Below are 19,033 nucleotides of genomic sequence, written 5' to 3'. Positions count from 1 at the left end.
AGTTCCTGGTTCCCAGAGCTTACTAACAGAGCCATTCACTCACTCATTTATTTGGCAAGATTTTATTGAGCAACTACTCTGTGCCAGACATGAATGTTCTAAAAGTGCGATGCAGACATGGACTTGTGGGATAGTACGTGCCTGCACATTCAGTGCTCAGACGCTAGTGCAAGTGAAACACAGCAAACAGCATCAGATGTTTTCTTTGTATAAGAAAGGTGGGTTCTAAACCCTGCAGGAGGTGCTGAAATGCTGGAATCCCAAGCCCTCTCATACTATAGGATTTACTCCTCCCACCCACTCAACATAACTGTGATAAAGTTAACCCTAGAAATCAGGCACTGTGAACAATGACATTTGGGATCTGAAATGTCCCTCGAAGTCCATGTATGTCACTTGGCAGAGTCATAGGAATTAGGATTTTCTGGGAGGTCTTTGGTCCATGGGGATGTGTCTTGAAAGGGTTCCGGCCATGAACAGAGAAGCTTTTTTCTACCACACGGTCATCCAACCCTATGCTGCCTTGCCATCTGCCCCAAAGCAATGGGACCAAGTGATTGTGGGCTGGAATCCTTAAAACTGTGAGCAGAAAAGTTTTAAACACAATTAGCTCAGGGTTTTGTTTTGCTTTGGGTTTTTTTTTGTTGTTGTTGTTTTGTTTTGTTTTTGTTTTATGCTGTTGCTATCCTAATAGAAAACTGATAATAAAAGATTAGCAAAATATTAAAAAAATTCACGGGTTAACAATGTGCTGTAGTAAAAGTAAGTTGAGTTCTCTTTCCTTCTCCTTCTCCTTCTCCTTCATCTTCTCCTTCTGCCCCTCCCTCCCCCCCTCCCTCCCTCCCTCCCTCCATCCATCCCACCATCCCTCTCTCTCTGACTCTCTCATTTTTTTCCTGTAACATTTTCAGGCCACAGTTGAGCACAGGTAACTGAAGCTATGGAAAGTTAAAACTAAAGATAAGGGGGAATTACCCTGCCTGTATTTGGCCAGCACTGTCATGCCTCTGATTGGAGAGGTATTTTAAAGTAAGGACACCTCAAAACTGCTGGCAGACACGAAAAGCCTTTTCATTTGCATGTCTGCAAACATGAACAAAACTGTCTAATTTCTGCCATCGGTTCAGCTGAACTGTCAGTCTACGGTTGCTAGAGCTAAGCACGGAGACTTTAATTACCTTCTAAAACCTCATGAAGGGGATTGCATCAGGACTTGGCTCTGAAACAAAGGGTTACTGCGACTCCTCAGAGCATGGCCATGGGGCACAGACATAGTGTTAGGAAGCAAACACTCATAGTTGGAGGAAGAATGGGAATCCTTCCCCTGAAACCAGTGGCCCAGCTTTGTGGCCCCTGAGGAAAGCTCATGATGATAAACAGATAACTGATAACTGCTAGCATAAGGCAGATCATGCGTGTGAATGCAGGAAATGTAGTCCAGCTCCTACAGTAGAGCAGCTTCAGGCAGTACACTCTCAGCCTCCTTCCTGCCCTCCCCAAGGCAACAAAACAGGCACTCAAGGAACAGGTATTTGTGTTCTGCAAATAAGCAGCACAACTCTTTGTCACCTGATTAACTGCTCTTACTTCCAAGTTTCTATTTCTTGGAAATAAGCTATCTATTACCAAGGTTAAGGCGTTGAACCTTTTGTCCACACATCTTCAGTTGTGTGACACACTGGGACACACTCCAGCTTCCACGACAAGATTTGGGGGCAGATTTTGTTTTAGTTAAAAGGTTTTTCTTTTGGGGGGGGAGTTGCAAGGGTGGAAGGCGGATTTGAAGGGCTGGGGAGATGAGTGGGGTCGGGGTGCATGCTGTGCAATTCACAAAGAATGAAAAGTGAAAAGAAGAGATCAGAGCACTGAGGATGACTTGGATTGTGTGGAGTGTGGTGACTTGTTCCTGTGATAACAGCACTCAGTGGAGTACGAGAAGTTCGAGGCCAGCCATGGCTCCACAGTGAGTGGGAGGCCGACATAGACTGCATGGGACCCTGTTTTAAAGGGAAAACAGAAAAGAAAAGCAAAAGAAACATGAAATAAAGGAAGGAAGGAAAGAAGGAAGGAAGGAAGAAAGGAAGGGAGGAAGGGAGGGAGGAAGGAAGGAAGGAAGGAAGTTACTAAATACAGGACTAACGTCCATAGGTGATTCCTATGCTGGTTTTAGAGCAAAATAAAGCCTCAAAGTGAGGACTCAGATGAGGAAACTGCTGAAACACGTGCCCCAGTGTCAGCACCTAGAACGAACAGGAGGGTAGGGCAAACCATGGTCTTTAGAACCTTGCTCCTTTTTCCAGTAGAAAATCACCAGGATGTGGGGGAAGAGAACACCAACCAGAACTGTTCTCCAGGACCGCAACATCAGCTTCTTTTTACCTTTGGTGTAGCTGGTTTGTGGGTGTGTGTGTGTGTGAGTTTGTCTTGTGTATCCATATAGTGCCTGTGTATTGTGTACTATACATCTGTGTGTGTGTGTGTGTGTGTGTGTGTGAGAGAGAGAGAGAGAGAGAGAGAGAGAGAGAGAGAGAGAGAGAGTTATATGTGTGTCTGTATCAGTTCTGTGTGGGATGTGTGTCTGTGTGGTATGTGTGTAATGAATGTATATATAGTGTATAGTGGGTGCTATATGTGTCTGTGTGTGTACTGTTCACATAGTGTATGTATATATATAGTATGCTGTGTGTACGTGCTTTATGTGTCTTGTGTGTAATGTGTGGTATATGTTGTGTGCATGTGTGTGGTGTGTAATATGTACATATATGTGTAAGGTATATGTGTGGTATGTATTATGTTCTGAGTGTATGTGTTATGTGTATATGTGTATGTGGTGTGTGTGGTGTGCTGTGTTGGTGTCTGTAGATTACAAACATGTGTGCATACTAGTCACTCTCATTTTTCCATTTCCCCAGCTATGATGTTTACTCATAAGAATCATACACATTCTTGCACATAATGTGACATACTTTAACAATATTTTACTAATCCTTTGAGAATTCTATAGTGCATTTTGATCTAATTCACCCTTTACCTTCGTAGTTCTGCCTTCTCCTCCCTCTTCTCTCTACTCACCCAGTCTTGAGTTTTCTTTCTCCTCCTCTTCCTCCTTCTCTTCTTCCTTCTCCTCTTCTTCTTTCTCTTCATCTTCTTCCTTCTCTTCCTCTTCTTCCTTCTTTCTCCTCCTTGTCTTTTAATCTATAGTCTATTTTGTGCTGCCCAGTTAGTCTCAGAAGTGGAGCCAGGGGTCACACTTATAGAAAACTGGCTTTCCCTCTCCCAGCAGCCATCAGATGCCAATAGGTTCTCAGTTAGTGGTGGAACTTTCCCACCCCATGCTGGCATTTTATCTGGCCAACATGGTATGTTGACACATCTATATATTTGAAATGATTGTTACAATCAAGCATATTCACAATTTCACAGAGTCACTTAATTCTTCATGTGTGGTAATACACACACACACACACACACACACACACACACACACACACACACACACACACAGCCTGATCTATTCACATACTGCACACACACAAGATGCCATTGGTAGCCACAATCGCTATGCTGTACCTCGCAGATCTTGTGTCCTTGTCTCTGGCTTGACTCATGTGCTGCATCTTTGACCAACTTCTGGTACTTTCAAATTCCACATATTAAGAGCACCTTTGCTTCCTTCCTTGATGTTCTCCAAATCTCCTAAATTAGAGACCTGTCTCTATCCTGACTGCCCACTGATTTCGGAAAACCAGACTTTGGGTATAAATTTAATTATATCATCCTCCTGCTCAGAATTCGAAAAATTCAGAAGAAAATCCCCAGTCTTCGTTTCGACCCCACAGTGCTCTCCCTTTGCCCACTGTATTCTTCACTTTGACTGCAGTTTTCCTTCCAACAGCTCATTGAAATCCATGGGATCTGAGACACCATCTAATAGGGCACTGGTAACTTGCACATCTCTAGGAAGTACTTTTTGGACTTATTTAATTTTATGTCTATGAGAGCTTTGTCTACAAGTGTCTGTGTGCCCATTTGTGGCTGGTGCTGCCAGAGGCCAAGAAGGGATTTGGATCCCCTAGAGTTGGAATCCCAGATGGCTGGGAGCTACCATGTGGGCGCTGGGAAACTGAAGCACAGTTCTTCTAACTACTGAGGCACAAACTCAGGTAGGTCCGGATGTGTTTGTGTGGCCAGCACTTTACTGACTGAGCCATCTCAGTCCTTGAAACCCTTCCTTTTAGATAGTTCAAGCTTATGGAAGCATTCAAGGCAATTGTATAATACTCTACAAGGTGGTTTCCTCACAGGTCTCATGAGTAAACTCCAGCACTATTGCCAATCACTGTTGTCCTCCTGAAATGAATGGTGAGATTTTACTAACTTGTTCCTTACCAACTTGATCCCACTTCAGAGAGGATACTAAGGCCTTTCCCCAGTGTTTCACTCCCCTCCCTTTGCATGGTGCTTAAATCTACGTTAAGACTCTTAGTGAGTAAACTACAACTTGAAAACCAAGAAAAAGAAATTTGTACTTTAAAAATATACTGAGAGAGCTTGGTATAGCAAGTCATGCCCTCCAGATCAGCACATGGAAGGCAGAGGCAGGAGAGTCTCCACAAGTTCAAGGCTTGTCTGGATTACATAGCTAGACGCAGTCTCTCAGGACTAATGGCTGAGGCTATAATTTCAGGATAGAGTAGTTGCTGTGTGTATAGTGGGCCCTGGGTTTCACCTGCTACGCCTTGAGCAGGTAAATACATGAACAATGAAAAGTGTTGGCTGATCTACAGAATTGCCCATCTGTCTGTTTCTCCATTTCATCAACCAGAGTGGGTTTTACCCACTTTGCCCTATTTTTCTACATTCTTTACTCCTCATCTTCCAGCCTTTTCCTGGAAAGAGAAAATAGAATGAGTTCAGGTGTAAAATGTACAGAGAGAGAGAGAGAGAGAGAGAGAGAGCGCCATTCCACTTCTACTTGGTATCTGCATGCACACATCCATACAACGAAAGTACACATAGTACATGTGTGTGTGTGCATGCATGGGTGTTATCCATGTGTCTTTTCTTTCAATGAAGCTTTAATACATGGTTAGTTCACAGTTGCATGATTTGAGTGAGTGGTTAAGGGGAACTCCCAACCTTACACATAGTCCAGACGCATGTGCTTTGCTTGTTGGTTTTTTTCTCCTTCCTTCCCAGTGCCCTGAGTCACAGAGAGAGTTTCCAGGGAGTTTGATCGTGACCCTGCCTGCTCCTTACTTAACTGTACCATTGTACGGATGGCCCCCGTTAAGCTGAGAGAATGTGTTACTTGGCGTAAGACAGATGCCTGCTTCCAGTTGAACCAGCCTCTGATGTGTTGTCAGACAACATCACGGGGCTCTTTCATCACTCCTGGGGCCCAGAGAGACCTGCTGGATCTCAGAAGGCTAGGGACAGGCAGGATCCATGGTAACTGAGTGACAGTGGAGATTCTGGGCCTGAAGTCACCCGGGTTTGCCTTCTGCCCCACTTCCCCTCTCCTCCCTTTGGTCTTCTCTGCCTTTCAGAGTCCTTTGTCCTCCTTGTTCTCCCCACCCCACCCCTGTCCTCAGCAGAGCCTCCTCTGTGCTGAACAACTTGTCACTCATTTATGGAAACACTCTCCATGCACCTCCCTGATTTCCCATTGCAGCTTCCATGTTCTGGGTTTCATCTCCTGCCAAGTGTCTTTGCTGAGAGATAAGTGTACTCCAAGCTGATCTGAGGTTGTCTGTAGAAGCTCCCTGACATTCCCCTCTAGAGTGAGATGTTTGCATTCTCATTGAGCTTTCAGTAGAAAACCGGCAGAACCAAATTTGCGCCTAAGTTTCTCTGAGAAATCCAACATGGCTGAAAGCATGGCTCAGAAACAAATGGTCCTCCCTGCAACTGGGAGAAGATGGCCCTTCTCCTCTCAATGCACGTCACAACTTTAGGCAGTTTCATCCTGTGCTTTGGGACAAGCTCTTGGACCTTTCCCCTTTCCCTGGAGTGGTGCCGTCATGAATTGAGCTATACTGCCAATTCTGTGGTGCTGACTGCTGGTGTCTTCCTGAGGCTGAGAGTCAAGTTCCTCTACCTGGCCTGAAAGACAAATGGAACGTTAGTACTGCTTGTGGCTGGAGCATTTATCCCCATCCTGATGGCAGTCAGTGGAAGTCAGCCTCATGTAATCTGAAGAGTCCTTGTCCTCTTTGGAATGACAACTGTCTGGTTTGTGTAACTAGGCTAGCTGAATTGTTTCTGTGCGTAAGTGCCCAGGCTTATGGTTTCCTTTAATTTATTGTGTATAATTCAGTCTCTGCTCCTATGTACTGATGTCATTGCCAAGGCAGCTGGCTCGAAGGAGGCTTAGCTAAAGCTAGTGAGAGCAGGCATTCTCCTGCATCTACCAGACCCTTGGTGTTCTTCACTGGAAAGACCTCAATACAGGGAGCTCACATACATGAAGCTCCATGGGTAGGCATCACCTGTTCTCTGACATTTGGAAGGTATGAAGAGCAGATGGCATTGTGTGCTTCCACTAAAGATAGAAGGACATTTGTGGTGGATTGGGGACCGTCATGAGAGAGCTGTGCCTAAACTCTCTGAGGAGACTACGAAGGGGCCTCTATTGCTTTGTCAGCAACACTGCCATGACCTGCAGACTGCCACCCCTTCCCTGGCTGCAGAGATTTCAAATGTGAGTGGATACATTTCATGTCTAAGAGGAACCTGAGGGCTATTTCTTGGAAGGATGAACTCCCAAGGAGGAAATCAGAAGTTTTCACATAGAGAGCAGGAATTGCTACTGACTGGGAATTGCTACTAAATGAGCTAAAGTTTAGGAAAGATATGAAGTGGGTCAGAACGGGAGTTTTTACTAAGGTTCATATGATTTCAAAAGGTTGGCCATGGAAAACAGAGGGAGAGAACTAAGGTACCAGGTCAGTCTCCAGGGATGGAGCTGGGAGTGAATCTAGCATCTATGATGTCCTGGGTTTGACACCCAGTATTACAAAACAACAACCAAACAACCAAAGAGGTTTCTCAAAATGGCCTATGTGTGAAGGCTATACCCACACCTGTATGTGAACAGGATTTGGAAATCCAATTAGAGACGTCATCTGTGGTACCAAGACAGCTATCTATATAAGGCAATACCAATGATGGGTCTTGTGGGGAAGCAGTATATTCCAGTAGATGCAGAACTACATCTCCAGCATGTGTTTGGCAGTTTGAGCCATTTTTAATGCTTGTCAGAGTTTATTCTATTTAAAAGGTGATGTCATTTATAAGAATCACACCAAGGCAATGGGAAGCATATTCCAGGATTTTAAGTCATAGTCAGTTACTAGCAAGTGCCACTTGATTCACGGGTTACAGGGGATTAGCGAGTGAACAAAGAACAGCTTCTCATCCAAATGTGGGAGAATCACATAGGTAGTGTCCAGAATGGGACTCAGATGGTAAAGAGTAAACAGTGAAAATCACTGCAGAAATACACTGTGCCTAGCAATGCCGGAAAAAGATGTCTACAACCAGCTGCAGAATGGCATCTCTTTTATCAGACCTGCTTTAAAAGAGCTGAGTACCTACTTCATCCTCAGTCTGAGCAGCTCACAATAAGGTTGCTCGGTTTGCAAGACGTAATCCAATGGCATAACATTTATTAAACAACATCACATTTAAGATCGTGTCTTGGGGTGGGTTGAGGGTGGGTTGCTGGAAAAGTATTTATCTGGGGCAGAAAGAAAAGTGGGAAGAGAAGAGGAGAAAGGAGAGGAGGAGGAGTAGAGGGAGGAGGAAGGGGAGGAAGAGGAGCAGGAGGCCAGGAGATTACTCTGTTTTTAACACTGCCCAGCACATTATATTTAAGGGAAAAAAAGTTAATATTAAGGTGAACTTGTCAGCCAATTGAGGAGAAAGACAATTACAACTCAAACTTTCTAATATTGCACAAAGTGATATATCTATTTATAACCCAATTATAATAATAATTTTAACAAAGGGAGTGAAAAATAAACAAGCAGCAGGATCCACTCCCGGCGTGTGAGCAAAACTTGCACTTAAACTTCCAAGCATTTATTTTCATTTACAACTAACCTTATTCTAAGAAGGTTTTGAGAAAATGTAACATATTCATTATAGTAATAACAGTCAAAATGGAGCAAATAAGAATCTAACATGACAAAAGAAAGAAAGAAAGAAAGAAAGAAAGAAAGAAAGAAAGAAAGAAAGAAAGAAAGAAAGGAAGGAAGGAAGGAAGGAGGGAAGAAAGAAGGAAGAAAGAAAGAAGGAAAGAAAGGCAGGCAGGCAGGTCAGAGGAGTCAAACACATTTACTATTTACGCCTCAAATTTATGTCTTATTTTTCCTGATGAAACCCATGATTTCATACCTATCTCCATCATCAGATACTTGAGGAATATTGAATTCTGAATTTTAGTTTCTTGAAGCATAGCCCCCGACCATCAGTCTTAGAATCAGCTGGAAACTTCGTTAGAAGTGAAAAATGTTCAGCTGACCCCAGACTTCCTGCATCATAGCTTGAAGTGCGACAAGACCCTGGGTAATTTACATTCATGCTGCATTTTGAGAAACATTTCCTTTAGGCACGATGCTTCACCTGTGCTGTTACACAGGTTCTGCTTGCTTTAACAGAAGGAGCAAAAATAACAAATAACTTAACACACTGTTTTTTACAGAGATTCTTAAATCAGCATAGAATGTAGCAATTAACCATGAGGCAAAGACTTCTCAGACATGGCATACCAAGAGCATAAATCATTAAAAACAAATTAGTAAATTGGATTTCATCCCACTGCTGCTCCAAGAGAGATCCTGTCAAGAGAATGAGAAAATGAGGTCCAGATGAAAAGAAAACATTTGCACGTTGTATTTCCAACAAAGGACACATATCTCAAATATATAAAGAACTCACAAAAGTCAACATAAATTAACCAAGAAATACACAGCTTTATTCGTAATAGCCCCAAGGTGGGAAGGACACAAAATGTCCTCCTCTAAGGATGTGGTTAAACAAAACCTCACATTCACATGATGTCACACTGCAATAAAGAGAGAGCAATGGAGCCGAAAGGGTGGCCCCTTGTTTAAGAGCACACATTGCTCTTGCAGAGAACCTGAATTCAACTCCCAGTACCCACATCGAGTGTTCCCTAAATGTCTCTAACTCTAGTTCAAGGGAATATAATGATTTCTCAGGCACTTGCATTCATGTGCAAACACACACACACACACACACACAATGTTAAAATTTTTTTTTTTAAAGGGAAAGGACTAATCATACATAAATCAACTTGATGGAACTCTAGGGCATCAGCCGGGTGAAAAGAGCCATTATATAAAGGTTATAGCTCAGAATTATTAAAGGTAAAGATAAATGAATTTGTCCGTTCCATGGGACAGAAGCAAGGGTAGAGGTGACTGTGACACACAGGGAGAAGAGGGGTCATTTTAGGTGGTTGAGTAGCTCTGTGTCTTGACTAGGGTGGAGGATGCATGGAGCAAATGGCAGAGGCAGAGTCAGGGGCTGGGGCAGAGAGGCAGATGCTGATTGAGCCCTGTGAGTTCAAGGCCAGCTGAGTCTACAGAAAGAGTTTGTTTGTTTGTTTGTTTGTTTTTTCCATCTTTATTAACTTGAGTATTTCTTATTTACATTGCGATTGTTATTCCCCTTCCTGGTTTCTGGGCCAACATCCCCCTAACCCCTCCCCCTCCCCTTCTATATGGGTGTTCCCCTCCCCATCCTCCCCCCATTACCGCCCTCCCCCAACAATCACGTTCACTGGTGGTTCAGTCTTGGCAGGACCAAGGGCTTCCCCTTCCACTGGTGCTCTTACTAGGCTATTCATGGCTACCTATGAGGTTGGAGCCCAGGGTCAGTCCATGTATAGTCTTTGGGTAGTGGCTTAGTCCCTGGAAGCTCTGGTTGCTTGGTATTGTTGTTCATATGGGGTCTCTAACCCCTTCAAGCTCTTCCAGTTCTTTCTCTGATTCCTTCAACGGGGGTCCCGTTCTCAGTTCAGAGGTTTAATGATGGCATTCGCCTATGTATTTGCTGTATTCTGACTGTGTCTCTCAGGAAAGATCTACATCCGGTTCCTGTCGGCCTGCACTTCTTTGCTTCATCCATCTTGTCTAATTGGGTGGCTGTATATGTATGGGCCACATGTGGGGCAGGCTCTGAATGGGTGTTCCTTCTGCCTCTGTTCTAAACTTTGCCTCCCTATTCCCTCCCAAGGGTATTCTTAACCAGCCATGGCTATAAAGGAAGACTCTGTCTCAAACCAATCAACCAATTAACCACAAACAAATAAACAAACCCACCCAAGAGAGCACGAGGGGCAGTTCAGAGTTTCCGTTGTTCCTTCAAAGTGAAGCTTTATCTGAATGGAAATGCGTGCCTGCAATCTATATACATAAACTATGATAAACAGACACAGACACACACACAGGCACACAGAGACACACACATACACACTGCCACCACCACCACCACCACTACGACCACTGTTGGTGACTGAACCTGTGTCCCTGGATATGCTCGGCAAGCATTCTACCTCTGAGCTATAGTTCCCATGTTCTACTCACTTCTCTGAGGCTCCAACAATTTCAGAATATCAAGAGGTAAAGGTGTGCCAGGATGAAAATGGAAGACTGCAATCATGTCTTCCGGTTACTTCTGCGATTCAGTTGTCCAGCTTTCTTTAGAAGTACTGACGGCAGCAAAGGCTGGCACAGCGAACCCTGCCTGGAACGCTTGCAAACTTTAGATCAGTGCCAGGCATCGGTAAAAGAAAGCTGCGAGGAAGAACAACAGATCCAAGTTTCAGAAAATACCCAGTCCTCAAAAGTAAATAATTCGTCTGAGAAAAGAGTGAAACCAGCAACTGAGAAGCCCTGTTTGCTCTTGCTGGAGTTGGAGGGCTATATTCTGGATCAGGCAGCTCTTGTTCTGGGATAGCCTGAGGTACTGTGTGCCATGAGGTTTGAAGTGTTAGAGTTGAAACATGAAGGGTTCTTTTCTGTATCTCCCAATTCACTTACCAGAAAATATATGCTAGATAATATCAGACAGTACAGAAAGGAAAATTCCAAAGAGCTAAGCAGACCGAGCCACGCCACACCATTCTGCAGGATATGGTGGGATATGGTCTGATAGAAGAACAGACTTTGACCTTAATGATCACAATACAAAATCCCACATGGTGCTGCTGGTCAGCATGTCATGTGGTACAACCACTTTGGAAAATGATTTCAGACTGTTTAAAACATTACCGTAGCCTTACCATAGATCCCACCCATCACACTCTTTGGTGAGTCCATGAAAATAGTAGAAAAAAAGTCATAAAGAAAAAAGAAATCAAACAACTCGGAGCCCGAGTCTCCCTTACACACGATTCCAATTATCAGGTGGCAACCACAGCTAAAACACCCAAGAACACTGAATGGAAAACTCTCTATCTCTAAAGAATACGATCCTGTAACTTTTATTACACTACACTGCTATATTTTACTATTAGCTATGGCTGGTAATGTCTTACTGTGCCTAACTTATGAACTAAATTTTACCATGAGGGCAGAGAGGTGGGTAGGAAGGTACACAGCATAGGGTTCAATACTATCTAAAGACTGGCACACCCAGTGGAGATCTTAGAGTATACCCTGTGCAGATGACGGGGACCTGTACTGAAACTTCAAGATCCTTCATGTTGTCGTTAAAGCTGCCCCCAGTTAGAGCCAGCAGGTTAGGCAGTTAAGTTTCCCCCATTGAGGGCAGTTTAAGACCCAGCATGACACTAACACTTTGGACAAAGGGGTTTATTTCTAAAGAAATCTTTTGAGTTGCATTTGGTGGTACAAATTAGGTATCACCTAAGGGAGTCCTACAGACCAGTCACAGTGACAGAGGGCCCTGGGATCCAGCCTATGGGTAACCATGTCTCTATTTGGGAGAATTTGAAACTGTTGTAATAAACACTAGTGGGCCTGTGCTTTGTCACAAGCGCTCCAATACATCATCTTCTCATTACAGCATCTTCAGATCAGATCCACAGGCTGGCTAAGTAGGACTGTACTCACCCTTCAGTCTAAAATCCACGTACTGTCCTTTGGTATTTCAGATGCCATATTTCCCTCAGGGCCAGCAAGAACCTGGTTGATCTGCACAGCTCCTTTCAATGCCTTCGAGACCTAATACGTTACGTTCTCCCAGTGTGAAAATTGATTTTTCCATCCTCAGTGTGAGGCGCTCCCTCCCAACAATCTTTGCAGATGGCTGCTAGCTTTGCGTTCTGTTGTTCAGAGCTCCTGTTTATTGGAAACTGGTCTCTGGGCCTGCTCACTTGGATGCCAGCCCCGGCCTGGTGTATCTCACCAGGTGGAAGTGAGTGGATTTTCCATAGTGCAAAACCTTGTCACCGTGTGCCAGCGCAGGAATCTCATTGTTTAACCAATACCTAATGTCAGAACCTTTTGCAAGGTAAATATTTAATCTTTTGGCTCTGTATTCCAAACTATCAAGGGCCCCCAGCAACTCCCTGAGTCTTCTTAAAAATAGACGCATCGTATATTGGTAGAACTGGGCAGATAGCAAGTAGTGAGTGAGCTTCTCGCTGCTGTAGTTTAGACGTCTGAAAAAGACCAGGTCATGAAACTGGGAACTTCAATGGAGACCTTGGACTCTTTCCTCTGGCTGGGTTTCAGAAAGAGCATAGGGCAGAGCAAGAACCCAGAAGTAACTTGGACTCCAGAGCAAGGTTTATACGCTGGCATCACCCTCCCTCTGTGGGTGCTATGCTATTTCCTCGTTCTGGGTCACCAATATAGATCTGAGTTTCTTCGCTTGCTGAATTGTTTTCGGCCATGGAACAAAAGTGTGAATCCTAGCCTTTCTCCCTCTTTCTCCTCTCCTTTTCTCCCTAGTTTAAAAAGACAAGTTAAATATTCCACATGGGATTTCTGCTTTGTTTTTCTTTTACTCCCAGGATGGAACGAGGGAGAGTAAAGTATGGATTCCGCCATGTTTTCTATACTCTGGTGTTTGCAAACCTTCTATAAAAAATGATGGAGATGGAATCCCCACCATATAGAAGTTCATCGCTGGCCTTTGAGGCATTCACACGTTTGTGTGACCTTCATCTCTCTCAAGCTCTAGGACATCTCCAAACTTCAAAGTGAAGCCAGATCCTCTTCATGCCCCTCCCCGACAGTCTCTGCCAGCCATGGATAGATTTTCCTTCTGTATATTTAGCTGTTCTGACTGGTTCATACCAATCAGTGGCTCTCAACTTCCTAAGGCTCTGACCCTGTTCCTCATGGTGTGGTGCCCCAATCATAAAATTATTTTGTTGCTACTTCACAACTGTAATTTTGGTACTGCTATGAACCATAATGTAAATACCTGTGTTTATCAATGGTCTCAGGAGACCTCTGTGAAAGGGTCATTCAACCCCAATGGGGTAGAGACTCACAGTTTAAAGTGTGCTGATATCAAGGGAATCACACACGTGATCTTTCTGTCTGGCTTCTTTCATTAGCAAATGTCACCAAGCTTCCTTTATATTGCAAGGTAAGTCCCTAAGTACCATGCTCTTTAAAAGCTTACTAACACTATGGTCCTTATTACATTTTATACACATATTTAATAATTCATAATTCATAAATATTAATAATTAATGATTTATCATTTTCCTTTGGGTAACATAAATAATGCTTATACAAACACATACAGGTATATATTTAAAAGTCATTTTGGATTAGCTTATTTTATCGTATGTACATGAGTGTTTTACTTACATGTATGCATCTGTCTGGTGCTCAGGGAAGTCAGAAGAAGCCATCAGATTCCCCTGAAACTGGAGGTACAGAAAATTGTTAGCAGCTATGTGGGTGCTGGGAACTGAAGCCGGGTCGTCTTCAAGAGCAACAAATGCCCTAAACCACCGAGCCAGCTCTCTAACCTCACAGAGTAGTTTTGGAATTGTTTCTGATTCTTTGGGTATAATTTTGAAAGTGGTTTTGCTGAGTCACTGGTAATAATTCTATATTTAACTCTTGGAAAGCCTAGTTAACATTTTCCCACGGTGGCTACATAATTGTAAGAAGAATTGATCGAAGCAAATCACTTAAAGACAAGTTCTGAGCCATAGTAAAAGGATATGTATTTGGAGGGAAAAGAAAGTGAGAGGGGGTTGTAAAGAATTAAAGCAGCAACAGCAAAGAAAACTCCTTGACCAGGAGTTATCAAATGACAAATTCGGAACATAAAGGTACTTCAAGGGCTGGAGAGACAGCTAAGCAGATACATTGTGATCCTCCAAAGGACCCAAGTTCGATTCCCAGTACCTGTATCAGACAGCTCACAACCGCTTGTGGCACCACCTGCAGTAGCTCCAACGCCATCTTCTGGCCTCCAGAGGCACTGCACTCATGTACATGCACACACAGAAAATATAACTTACCCAAAACTTCTTATATTCTAACTAGAAGACTTATTATATTCTAATTAGAGAAATTTTTACTTAAATCAGTTGCCCACTGGGATGTCTGTCTTTTGCTACCAAGGTATAAATTTTTAAATGTATTTTGGGTGTTATGTTCCTTTCTAAGAGATATATTTTATACTATTCTGCAGGTTTTCTTTTTTTACTTTATTAATAATGTTCTTTTTCGAGAAAATATTTTTCAAACAATGCTCCAACATATAACAAGGACACAAGAGGAATGGATACAGAAAATGTGGTACACTTATACAATGGAGTACTACTTGGCTATTAAAAACAATGACTTTATGAAATTCTTAGGCAAATGGACAGATCTAGAATCACAGAAAATCACATGGTATGCATTCACTGATAAGTGGACATTAGCCTAAAAGCTTGTAATACCCAAGATACAACTTGGGTGAAGCTCACGAAGAAGGAAGACCAAAGTGTGGATGCTTCAGTGCTTCTTAGAAGCAGGAACAAAAATACTTACAGGTGGAAATATGGAGACAAAGTGTGGAGCAGAGACTGAAGGAAAGACCATTCAGAGACTGCCCCACCTGGGCTTCCATCCCATATACAGCCACCAAACCCAGACAATATTTCATATGCCAAGAAGTGCATGCTGACAGGAGTCTGATATAGCTGTCTCCTGAAAGGCTCGGCCGGAGCCTGACAAATACAGAGGCGGATGCTCTCAGCCAACCATTGAACTGAGGATGGTGTCCCCAATGGAGGAGTTATAAAAACGAACCCCATAAGAACAACAATATCAACCAACCGGACCCCCAGAGCTCCCAGGAACTAAACCACCATCCCAAGAGTACACAGGGATGGACCTATGGCTCCAGCCACATATGTAGAAGAGGATGGCCTTGTGGGGCATCAATGGGAGGAGAGGACATTGGTCCTGTCAAGGTTCAATGCCCCAGTGTAAGGGACTGTCAGGGTGAGGAGGTGGGAGAGAGTGAGTAGATGGGTGGGGGAATGCCCTTATAGAAGCAGGGGGAGGAGAGATGAGATAGTGGGTTTCTGGAGGGGAAACCAGGAAAGGGGATAACATTTGAAATGTAAATTAAAAAACATCCAATAAAAATTATAAAAAAAAAGATTTTTAATTCAGGTAAGCTTTAATATAGAAATTTATCTATTTTCTTTTGTTGCTTGCTTCTTTTTGTAAAATACAAAAATTCATTGCCCTCTATAAGATATATACACTTAACTTTTTATTTTTTTCTGATTTTCAGCTGTTAAATTAGCTTGTTTTACTTTGAGTGGATTTTTATATATTCAAAAGGGCAGTTCTAACTTTATGCATTTGCTTATGAGTATCTGCTTGAACATCACCATTGTGGAAATTGTCTCACAGAAGTCTGATAGTCTTTGTCTCTATCACCTCTTACCCCAATGGTCTTGGCATTGACTGGTAATAATCAATAGTTCCACACATTTCTAAGAGAGTCAACAGTGAGGTCACTCCTTGAGAGAAATTACGGATGATTACAGATGCATTTACTTATTATAAGATGATTGATAGTTTCTAGTTCTCCTTAAGTCAATTTTGTTAACTTTTATTTTCTAGTAGTCTGTGATCTCATCTAGGTTATTTGGTTTGTTGGCACCTTATTTTTATAACATTTCCTCATTATGTTTCAATTTCTGTGAGATCTGTAGTGATGCCCCATTTTTTTTTGCATATGGTTTTCACTCCCCCTCTCTCTCCCTCCTTTTCTTTCCCTCCCTCCATCTCTCTGTCTTCTCTCCCTTTCTCCCTCTCTCTTTCAAGCCATCCTTAGTCAACCAAAGGCTTATACTGTTTTTATCCTTTCAAAGAACAAAAGCTCACCAAACAAAAGATGTTTTGCTTTTGTTTTGTTTCTCTGTTGTCCGTTTAGTTTCTTTCTATGCTAATCCATCTTTTCTTCATTTTTCTGGTAACTCACAGGGTGAATGTAGGCCATTGAGTTATTTTGTGTTCTATAACATTGAGAATATATATATATATATATATATATATATATATATATATCCATATCCCTCCTTTGGTAAGAATTTCTTTCAGTAAATGACATGAGTTCAGTATATTGTTTTGTGTTTATTTATTTGAAGGCATTTTCTCTCTGTTTTCTTGTGAGTTCTTCTGAGACACATGTAAGACCTTATCTGATACTGATATCTTCTACTTCCTTGTGGATCCAGAGAGATCCTGGGGAGGGAAGGTATGTCACTTAAGGGTGCACAGAGCTGGGAGCCAGACACGGAGCTCAATGCATTGTTACATGATTTGGTCATGGTGTGGTCATCCAAGTCATATGAATGGTTCTATGATACCATTAGATAGCATGAACCGATGGGTTCATTATACACATAGTCCACTATTGGCCAGAGCACCACAATATGCCATACTACTATCCTCTTGCCTGACCCTGGGATTAGAAAAACCTACTGTAAAGTCTTTGTTTTATCTGCTGCCCTCTCTCATTTGCTGCATTTGGGGACACTCTGTCATGCAGTTGAAGATCCTTGCATTTGTAATATCTGTAGCTTATAATCTCTTGTTAGTCTGTGGCTGTGCTGGCCATAATTTTCCTGGAGAGTTTACTCAAAATAAAGATGGATGTGTATGTGATCATATTTCATTGTATGTATGAAGTTTGCAAAAAATTAAAAATAAACTTATTTTGATGTAAGGAAGTATATTTTATAGATATATACCACTATTGCTGTTGAATATATATGGGTATTGAATTGGTATGTAGGCATTATATTATATTACATTAGTGATACATACATATAAAACATTCTTCATTTATTCACAGAGAAATTTATTGTTCTGACAAAAAATATTGTCAAAGGGAACAGAAGACAAGCAAAATACACTATTCAGATGTATTTGGAATACCCATCTCAAATACAGAGTCCACATCTAGAATACATATTAAATTTTAATTACAATGTATCTGTTTATTGCATTGTGTATATGTGCCATGGTGTGCAGTTGCCAAGGTCTGAGTGTGGAGAATAAAAGAAGTTGGTTGTCCATATGGGTCCTGGAGATTGAACTCAGGACGTTAGGCTTAACAGGAAGTGACCTCTGCCTGATAAGCCATTTTACCCACTATGGAATATACAGACTTAAATACCAAGAACTAAAGAAAAAAGGCACACAGTTACCCTACTTTATTTTCTCATAAAATATTATACTTTTGGCCTCTAATTACATTTGGGTTAATTTTCACATATTGAAAGTAAGATTTTAAATCATTCCAATTTTTCAATAGAATATGTTTTATTTGATATGTATAAAGGTGCAGTCAGATATTGGTGGCAACTGACAACTGTCTAACTGTCCCACTCAACAGGAGAGAAATCATGCCTGGCTCTGGGGTCCTTGCCAACTTCCTACGACAGGTGAAAAAAGAATCCACTGCAGTCACTACACTGGGTTAGGACAAATCCTTGCTACATTCCAAGTCTTATCCCCAGACTTGCAGGTGAGTGTAAGGCTCAACTCTCATCAATGAAGTATATCTTTTCAGCAAATGTAGACCATCACAGAAAGCCACAGCTGGACACAAGGCAGAGATGAACAGATTGTGGGGAGCCCAGACCCAACAGATACATCCATATCGTGGCTTTAGGGAACACAGTAGAAGAACTGGAAGGGCCATGAGAGCCAGAAAGCCAAGAAGTCTGTTGTGAAACTGTCTCTCTTAGACATGGCTGCATACATACAACTGGAATGATGACAATATTGATGGGCATGTTAACTTAGAAAGCAGAAAATTTTAGTCTCATCTCTAGACATGGAACTACGGGCAACTGATGACTGCTGGGAGAAGGAGAATTAACCTCTTTCCGGAATGAGCTTCTTATTGACTGTTCAATGCAGAGGGGTCCCCCTAGAGAGCCATATGTACACAAAGAACGAAACAGACTCAGATGCATATATATATATATTATATATTATATATAATGCATATAACAGAATAATCAAAGGAAAAGAGGCTATCAACTTGCGAGTGGGAGGTAGCTTGGAGGGGCTAGAGGAAGGAAAGGAAAGACTGATGTAATTCTATTGCAATTAAAATTGTATTTTAAGAGAGTACCTTTTACTTATTCTTTGATAATTTTATATATGTAACAAATATATCCTGACCATACCCTTCCCCAACTTCTCATTCTACTCTCCCCAGGCTGCTTCTTCCCACTTTTATGACTCGTTTTGTTAGTTGGTAATCCCCTGGGTGTAACTGGTTCAGCCAGTGCTTGCTTCGACAGCACATATGCTACTTGGTTCAGCTTGTTGGAACATTGACTGGTTTTGCTGGCTTGATCTTATACTGGTCTTGTGCAAACAACCACAAGTGCATTGAGCCCCTGGGTTCTGATGGTATTTGTGTAGAAGACAGCATTCCACAGCACTTCCTCCCACCTCCATCTCCTACATTCCTTCTGCTCCTTCCTCAGAGATGTTGTTCCCTGAGCCTTTGGGGGAGAGGGAGGGCTGGTGTCTCCCAT

Source organism: Rattus rattus, chromosome 9 (genome assembly GCF_011064425.1).
Source record: "Rattus rattus isolate New Zealand chromosome 9, Rrattus_CSIRO_v1, whole genome shotgun sequence".
Classification (NCBI taxonomy): domain Eukaryota; kingdom Metazoa; phylum Chordata; class Mammalia; order Rodentia; family Muridae; genus Rattus; species Rattus rattus.
The sequence above is the reverse complement of the archived record's forward strand: the minus strand, read 5'-3'. Positions refer to the sequence as shown.